Source organism: Ovis aries, chromosome 3 (assembly GCF_016772045.2).
Source record: "Ovis aries strain OAR_USU_Benz2616 breed Rambouillet chromosome 3, ARS-UI_Ramb_v3.0, whole genome shotgun sequence".
Classification (NCBI taxonomy): domain Eukaryota; kingdom Metazoa; phylum Chordata; class Mammalia; order Artiodactyla; family Bovidae; genus Ovis; species Ovis aries.
This window is the reverse complement of record NC_056056.1, coordinates 206,011,231-206,018,399: the sequence shown is the minus strand read 5'-3', so window position 1 is coordinate 206,018,399 and position 7,169 is coordinate 206,011,231.

Below are 7,169 nucleotides of genomic sequence, written 5' to 3'. Positions count from 1 at the left end.
GCTCTTTGACCTTGGACAGATGGCAAGTTTTAATAATTAGAACTTATACACCATGGTATCTGCACTGCCTAACACATGGTGGATACTTGTATGCGTGCATGCTATGTTGTTTCATTCATGTACAACTCTCTGTGACCCTATGGACTGTAGCCCACCAGGTTTCTTTGTCCATGGGATTCTCCTGGAAGGAGTACTGGAATGGGTTGCTATGCCCTTCTCCAAGGGATCTTCCTGACCCAGGGATTGAACCTTATCTTCTTTCTACCTGCATTGGCAGACACGTTCTTTATCACTAGCACCAGCTGGGAAGCCTGATGCTTGATGAGTACTTAAAATTAACCTTTATTTCTTCCTTTACAATACTGAGATAGTAATATTTAGTCTAATTCTTAAAGTGTTGTAAGATTCACATACATTATTAACTAGTCAGTTGTTGAAAAGGGATCATTACTATAGAAAAGAAAAGTATTATATTTCTTAAGAACTAGCATGTCTCAATAATTAGCAAACCCAATCAGACTATCACTATTTTAACCAGCAAGAGGAGAAACTTAGAGTCTAAATGCTGAGCCAAATGTTTGTGTCAGGCTGTTGAAATTCAGCTGAAAACACTGAATTTTCAGGACTAGAAATATAGGGAAGCAAGAAGACTATAAAGAAACATAGAAAAGAAGAAGCTATTGAGATAATCAATTTTTAAAGGAAAAAGCTTAGAAAAAGCTGCTGAAGTCTTCAGTTACGTAAGGAAATAGAGTACTGCTGAAACTCTGGACAGAAAACAAGTGTCTGAAGACAATTTCCATGAGTGCTTTGGATGTAGTTGGAAAAACACTATGGTTACAGATGTAAGACAGATTTGACTCACTGTCCCTATGATTGATTTATTATATGTCCAGATTATTAAAGCCCATCAACTAGTCAGTGGTAAATGTATAAGCCAGGAGGAAATCTAAGTCTATGAACATAAAAAATTACCTGCAACATAGCAAGATTTCTTCACTCTTCTCTTTCCCAGAGTAAAGAAGATAGATACAGCCCCGTCTCTATAGTTTCATCAAGTTAGGTAGGAATCTTAGTTTTAGTTTTTAATGACACTTTGGGGAATTCAGTTTCTTTTTGGTTATAAAAAAGATAATAATACATATCTTACAGGATAGTCACTAATATTAAAGAGATGATTTGTGTGTCTTGTTTAATAAACTTAATTTTTTTAAATTTTTATTTATTTTTGGCTGCATTGGATCTCAATTGCAGCATGTGGGGTTTTCGCTGTGGACACAGACTTCTTCCTGCTTGTGTGGGCTCCAGAGCACATGGGCTCTGTGGTTTGCAAGATACAGGCTCTCTAGTTGAGGTGCGCAGATTCAGTAGATGCAGAGTGTAAGCATAGTTGGCCTGAGGCATGTGGGATCTTCATTCCCTACCCAGGGATTGAACATGCATTTCCTGCATTGCCAGGTGAACTCTTAACCGTTGGGCCACCAGTGAAGCCCCATGTGTAATGCATCTTATATTTAAAGGCTGAATTAATGTTTGCTTATTTTCCCATCTCTATTCTCTCCACTCTCGAGAAAGTATCCAGTGGCCAGCCAATTAATTCTGCTTCTTTCATTGCAGTTTTCCAATATAAGGAGGGGCAAATGTGCCTATTTGAACGACAAGGGGGCCAGTAGTGCCAGGCACTACTGGGAGGAAGTGGATTTGTTAAAAAACAAAATGCATATGCCCAGATGAGGAAGTAAAGCTCTCTAACTGATTTTCACACACACAAATAAGATACAGAGTAAATTGCTAATTTCTTTTTTAAAACATTTACTTATTTTTAAATTGAAGGATAATTGCTTTACAGAATTGTGTTGGTTTCTGCCAAATATCAACATGAATCAACCACAGGTATACATATGTCCCCTCCCTCTTGAACCTCCCTCTCACCTCCCTCCCTGTCCCACTCCTCTAGGTTGTTACAGAGCTTTGGTTTGAATTCCCTGAGTCATACAGAAAATTCCCATTGCCTATCTATTTTACTTATGGTAATGTACACTTCCATGTTACTCTCTCAATACATCCCACCCTCTCTTTCCTCTCCCAGCCACCATGTCCATAGTCTGTTCTCTATGTCTGTGTCTCCATTGCTGCCCTTCAAACAATTTCATCAATACCATCTTTCTAGATTCCATATATATGTATTCGTATATGGTAGTTGTTTTTCTCTTTCTGATTTACTTCACTCTGTATAATAGGCTCTAGGTTCATCCACCTCATTAGAACTGACTCAAATGCATTCCTTTTTATGGCTGAGTAATATTCCATTATATATATGCTTCTTTATCCATTCGGCTGTCAGGAAACTATAAACAAAGTGAAAAGACAAGCCTCAGAAGAGGAGAAAATAATAGCAAATGAAGGAACTGACAAAGGATCAACTTCTATTTCCAGAGTATACAAGCAGCTCATACAGGTCAATACCAGAAAAACAAACAACCCAATTAAAAAGTGGGGAAAAAACCTAAACAGACATTTCTCTGAGGAAGACATACAGATGGCTAACGAACACATGAAAAGCTACCCAACATCACTCATTATTAGAGAAATGCAAATCAAAACTACAATGAGATATCACCTCACACCGGTCAGAATGGTTGTCATCAAAAAGCCTACAAACAATAAATTCTGGAGAGGGTGTGGAGAAAAGGGTACCTCTTGCTAATTTCTATTTCCATTCTTATACACTGATAAATAAATAAAGATGTTTCTGATAATGTTTCTAAGTAAAGACACTGTTTAGCTCCTGTTTTCAATCTTTCTTTCATTTGTTTTTATTGTTCAGTCCCTCAGTTGTGTCCGATTCTTTGCGATCCCATGGACTGCAGCATGCCAGGCTTTCCTGTACTTCACTTGTCTCAGAGCTTGCTCAAAATCATGCCCATTGAGTTGGTGATGCCAACAACCATCTCTTCCTCTGTCAGCTCCTTCTCCTCCTGCTTTTAATCTTTCACAGCAACAGGTCTTTTCTAATGAGTTGGCTCTTCACATCAGGTGGCTAAAGTATTGGAGCTTCAGCTTCAGCATCAGCCCTTCCAATGAATATTCAGGATTGCTTTCCTTTAGAATTGACTGGTTTGATGTCCTTACAGTCCAAAAGATTCTCAAGAATCTTCTCCAACAGCACAGTTCAAAAGCACCAATTCTTCTGTTCTTGAAATTCAGTGCTACTTTCCTTGAAATTCAGTGTTTTCAATTTTTTTCAGATTTCTAGGTTTATAATCCTGATTGTCAGCTGAAAGTCTGTTGTAATTATTGTTTTTATAGTGAACCCCTTTTGTCACACCAAGCAAAAGAGACAATGTGTGTTGGGCTTTACCCAGCTGTCTTCTTGAGCCATTCTGTGTGTACTTGCACATGTCTGTCACTTGAGGCCTCAACCTGGGGCTTCTTTCTGCTTCCATTGCTTTTCAATCTGGAGAAAGTGCTATGATTCATGGCAAGGAATTTGACATGTTTTCTACTCTGTTGAAGTGAGAAGACCCATCACTATTGCAGAGTGTGATGCTTAAATTAGTGTCAGCTTGGCTCAGCCAAATATATTTAAATCAAATGTCTTTGGTCAAGCATTGTTTCGGACAGTTTTGCAAGGACTTTTTAAGATGAAATTTAAATCAGTGGAGATTGAGTAAAGATTTCCCTCAGTAATGTGGATGGGTCTCATCCAATCTGTTGAAGGCCTTAATAAAACAAAGACCGACTACTTCCAAGCAAGAGGAAATTCTGGCAGCAGATGGTCTTTGAACTTGAACTGAAATATCAACTCTTACTTCATTTTGATGGTCTTCGGACTTGAACTGCAACTCTGACCCTTCCCTGAGTCTCCAGTCCGTTGACCTTCCCTGCTGATTTTAAATTTACCAGCCTTTGTAATCACATGGACCATTCTTCAAAGTAAATCTCATACACATTCTATCACTTTTGTTTGGAGAACCCTAACTGTTATAGGGAATTATTTCCCTACCAAGAAAACTTACTAAAGGGGATAGGAGACAGCAAGAATGCAACATGTATTCTCTATTTCCTTGGCTTCTTTGGCTGGATGATTTGAAAGCATAGGTGTTTGATAGAGGCTCGCTGGAAACATTGGAAAGAATGCTTAGCTCTTTCTAAAGTCATAACATTAAACAACTTATCTCTTTAAAATTTATCTATTTATATGCTTATGTGTTAGATTTACTCATATTCATTGTGCATTTAACTGTATAAAATTTTAAACTACAGAAAACATAATCTACATCAATAGAAGTGCTGCTAAATAAAAAGTGATATTTCCATAAAGTGAAAATAATATGCAGCATTAAAGTTAAACTGTAATGCTGTCATGGAAATAGCTACAAGACATCGAGGAACTTACTTGGTCATATGATTGTTCTATTTTATATCTTTTTGTGGTAACTCCATACTGTTTTCCACAGTGGTTGTACCAATTTACACTTTTACGAACAGTGCACAAGGGTTCCCTTTTCTACACATTCTTGCCAACACTTGTCTCTTGTCTTTCTGATAATGGCCATTCTAACAACTGTGAGCAGTATTTCATGGTGCTTTTGAAATTTTCCTCTGATGATTAGTGATGTACAATGTCTTTTCATGTGTCTATTGGCCATCTGTATATCTTCTTTAGAAAAATGTCTATTCAGCTCCTCTGCCCATGTTTTAATTAAAGTATCTGTTTTTGTATCTGTAGAATTTTTTAACAGAAAATATGTGGTTATTGATAAAAGTAAATTCATTAAACAAATTTTAATCTCACTTGGATTGGTTTTAGTCCTTATTCAGGTATTTTCTTTTTCTCATACGTGGTCACACATCATATGATTCTATGTGTATGAAATATCCAGAATAGGCAAAGCAGTAGACACAGAACAGATGGGGATTTGACAGGGGCTGGATATCCTGGTGGAGAATGGGAAGCAACTTCTTAATGGGTATGAGGTTTCTTCTTGAGGTGATTAAAACGTTTGGGAAATAGACAGAGATGGTGGTTGTATAACATTGTGGATATACTTGATACCACTAAATTGTTCGGTTTAAAAGATCTAATTTTACATTACAGTAACTCCCCTGCATACCAACTTTTAAATTGTGAACTTTCAAAGATGTGAACACGCGCTGAAGACCTGATAAAACCAGAGGCCCGGAGTAAGGATGAAGAGAAAAAAGAAGAAGTAACTTAAGAAATTAAGAGATTCATGACACAGAAAATGGCAAGAGGTTTTTCTTTATTTGAGGAGGCACTGTTAGTTTTTAATAGTATAGACCCAAATGTAGACGGGGACATGAAGTTTGTAGCAGCCATTCAGAATGAAATAAAGTGCTACCATATCATCTATGATAAGAAAAGAATTACTACCCAGACACCACCGAACTGTTTTGTTTTGTTTTTTTTTTTTTTTAAGAGGGAAGAGAGAATTGAATCGAGCAAGGAACCAGAACTTGTGCCATGAATGTCAGGTGTTCGTGAAGCTGCAATTTGCCCTCCATCTCCTATTGCTGACAATCCTTCAGCTCTACCATTTCCCACCTCCTCTCCCTACTCCAGTCAGTAACTCTTCTTGGCTGGTTTCACTTGATGCCAGCCATTCTATGCCAGCTGTTGTACTGTACTACTAAACTTTTCAAGGTAATGTTCTATAAGACTAAGATTATTTTCCTTTTTTTTTTTGCTCTATGATTTATTTATTTTTAATATAAATTTATTTATTTTATTTTGCTCTATGATTTATTTATTTTTAATATAAATTTATTTATTTTAATTGGAGGTTAATTGCTTTACAATATTGTATTGGTTTTGCCATACATCAACATGAATCTGCTACAGGTATACACGTGTTCTCCATCCTGAACCCTCCTCCCTCTCACTCCCCGTACCATCCGTCTGTGTCGTCTCAGTGTACCAGCCTTGTTTTTTATGTATTATTTGTCTGAAAAATATTATACACCCATTACAGTTCAGCGTCATATAGCCACTTATGTTTGTTGGGTGCCTATGCTAACTTTTTGTGACTTCTGAACAAATTATTCTTATGAATATGCTCTCAGAACAGAACTTGTCTGTATGTAGAGGTATTACTGCATTCCAATTTTATTTTAAAATTTTTAAAAGAACTCCTCCAGAGTGGCACTTCTGCAATGTGGGAAAATCCACGTTTGGGGTGATTTCACAATAGAAAATTTAAAAATATATATTGTTTAAGAGAGTCAAATGAAGCAACAAACAGGAAGATTCAAATCAGAAGGACCCAATATTATATAAGGAATGACCTGAAAGAATATATTACAAAATAAAGGAAACAAAAGCAGAACTTTTTTTTTTTTTTTCAAGGAGAATTCAAGGGCTTAATTCCTGGACCAGACTCCAGCTGTGACACCTTGACTTCACATTTTTAAAATAACTAAATGGAACTTTTAGAAATGAACCATCTATTAACTCTTGAATAAATCAAATAAATAGCTAATTGATCTGAAGTGGTAATTAAAGTACTGCAACTTAAAGCTGAGGATAATAAAGAGATTTTAAAAATGTGAGACATTGAAAAAACTTGGAAGATAGAATGAGAAGATGCCAGAAAACATTTAATAAGCATCCCATAAGAAATAAGTGAAATAAAAAGATAGAGAGGCAATCTTTGAGGTTGTTGCTGTTTAGTTGTTAAGTTATGTCCAACACTTTTGAGACCTCATGGACTGTATGTAGCCCACCAGGATCCTCTGTCCATGGGATTTCCCAGGCAAGAATGCTGGAGTGGGTTGTTATTTCCTTCTCCAGGAGATCTTCCCAACCCAGGGTTCCACTCTGCCTCTCCTGGGCTGGCAGGCAGATTCTTTACTGTTGAGTTACCAGAGAAGCCCAGGTTTTGAGGTGTCAATGACAAATAATTTTCTAGAATTCTCATTATTGGCTAATGAAAATATAAGTTGCTACAATTTCTTCTAAGAAAAATTTGTCAATATCTAATGAAGTTGAAGAATGTGCATGTTCTATAAACTTGTAGTTTTCTACTGGAAAAAAATTCTCAGAATAAGCACCTGTTCAGTAATGTACTTTTCAGCTTTGTTTGTAGCAGAGAAATTATAGAACTGCATTGGCTGAGTCTTCCACAGGGGAAATCTCCTGACATATT